Genomic DNA, 2,680 nt, shown 5'->3' on the forward strand with positions numbered 1-2,680 from the left:
TGTGTGTGTGTGTTGGTTGTGATACAGAATGACACAATAGTTCTGCCAATGAGAACACACACACAACACTCTGATTGAGTGAATGACTCATGTGCCTTACTGTGACCCCATTAGGACAGTAAGGTTATGGGTCACAGAGTGAAGTATTTTCTGACATAGATACAGGGAGAGAAAGACAGATTAGACAGAGATCATAGACAGAGCAGGACTCTCAGCCTTTCACATTTGTCAAATTTAGAAGATCATAAAAGAATCGTTCTTTTGAAACGCCAGTTGGACTCATTCAAAAATTGGACTTGTAGAAGCTTTCTATGTCAACAATTCATGCGTATTAATTTTATTTATTAAATAAAACAATATTTTAAAATAAAAAGTGAAATGTGTCAGTATAGACATATATACAAAAATAAAATGTCTTCCCATTAAGGGGAAAAAAGAAGAAGAAAAAAATATATTTAAATACAATTAGATCTCATAGGCAGAAATTAGATTAAATGGAGAGCAAATATATTTGAAGTCTTATGCTTCTAAGACTTGTATCCTGTAAATAAACAAATAATGAATAAATGAATAAATAAATAAATAAAAATAGTCTCTCAGAGTTGTTTTTAACTTAAATTAAAACTATTAAATTATTAAGAAGCTCAAATAAAATACAATGTAAATATTAGATGAAAAAAACATTTTTAATTATCAAAATTACTAGAACTTACATTGATGATGAGTTATTAAAATTATTAAAACCAATACAGAAATAAAAATTAAGCTAACAACTATTTTAAATAAATGAACAACATACAATAAATGCACAAACAAAATCACTAAAATATAACGATGCGGCAATTACATGCCAGTGATTTCCATATGAACTCAAATATCACATGCTTCCAAGACCAAATTATCTGTGCTATGTTATTGATATTAACTTTATAGCTCTCTGTATTAGATGTCTATGTATCAGAGGTTTCTCTTAAAATTCCTTAGGAGAAATTAAAAGAAATAATAAAGCTATAAACGATATAAACTGAGAAGACAGTGCTTCCTGGGCTATGAAAGACCAACCTCTGTGTATTACAGCTTTGAACCGATTAATAAAACAAAACGAATAAACAAATGAATGAAATTAAAAGTCCGAAAGAATCAATTTGCAGAGTCAAGTCATCAGTCTGTCAAAGAGACCCCAATGGCTTTCTGAAGAGCTTTCCATTGTCTGCTGTGATGAACTTGAGGTTCAAGCTTTGTGTCTGTCTAATCCTGACCCCCTGCAGCCCCTCGTTCCCCCGCCCCGCACACACACACACACACACACACACACACACACACACGCTCCAGCTGACGCCTGCCCCGATGACCAGCACTTCACCGCACCACTGAATAAAACACCCAGTAATGAGACAGGCCACAAAATGGCTCCTCCACCAGCACATATAGCTGGTCCTGGATGAGCGAGACAGGAGCGCGAGACAGAGGGGGGCAGAGTGGAGAGCAAACGACTGTAAAACAGCAAAAAGGTCACATCTCTGCTTTCAATACTTCCTCGTTTCAATCATTTCCTCTCTTCCATCCGTTTTTTTCCTGTGCATTTCACTTTCACACCTTCTTTTTTTCCTGTGCAGTCATTTTATTCTTCCCTCTCTCCACTCCGCACGAAAATACTTATTATTGAGGAGACAAAGGAAGGGAATGTAGGGAAGAGACAGGTGGCTGTGTCTGAGGGATGAGAGAATCACAGGAGTGAAATCCAGTCTTCCCTCTTCATTGAGCATAAGGTGGCTGCGTTCGGTTTTCCTCTACATTTGAGATGGCAACACACAAAATCTTTGTTGCATCTCAATGCATTTTTTTTTTTCTCCTGGAAGACCTCAAATCCCCTAAGAGAAGCAGTGTCCACTCCTTCCCATCCATCCAGTCACCCTTAGGTCATTTTCTCACATTGTTTCAGGCCCTATTATGCACAGAATGCTCCAAATGCATCTTTATTTTCATAATAGCAAACATCAGATTAAATAATATAAATGTACCGGACTGGGTCTCGGTCAGACTCCAGAGACACGCGGTCCTGGATAAATCTGTAAATCATTCCATCTGGAAGATGAACGGTGCATTTCGAACTTCATTGGGTCTGGTTTCGGACGAACGCGCAATGCGGGACCGCCAGCATCCCCACTGGGGAGGACATGGTGGACGGCGTTTTGCTTGGTTAAAAACACGCAAATGAAGCAGAGTGCACTGACCTCTACTCTCTCTTAAGTGCACATTCATACTGCAGCTGTCTAAAGACTCAAATTTAAACAAACACGCAACAAAAAGATTCGTAATGCCTTGTAATGCATTACATGATCACATGCATAATTGTAACCACATACGTGATCTGCAATCTGCAAATTTTATAATGCATTTTAATTTTGTTTACAATTATTTATGAAAACATAATGCATTATTACACAAATGCTTCAAGTAAAGTGTTACAACTATTTTTTCCCAAACCTAAAAATTGTTTAGTCTATATGCATGCAACAACAGGATACATGAGGGATGCTAGATGCTATTATCCATGTGATAAGTGTTGTGCACAATTTAGAGCATTTAAGTCATTAGCTGCTGTTTTCCACAGCAATTCACACACTTCAGGCTTTTCTGTCTGGGTCACGGGTTCAAGAGTTCATTATGACATGCATGA

The sequence above is a fragment of the Sinocyclocheilus anshuiensis genome, unplaced genomic scaffold (genome assembly GCF_001515605.1).
Source record: "Sinocyclocheilus anshuiensis isolate Anshui unplaced genomic scaffold, SAMN03320099.WGS_v1.1 scaffold256, whole genome shotgun sequence".
Lineage (NCBI taxonomy): Eukaryota > Metazoa > Chordata > Actinopteri > Cypriniformes > Cyprinidae > Sinocyclocheilus > Sinocyclocheilus anshuiensis.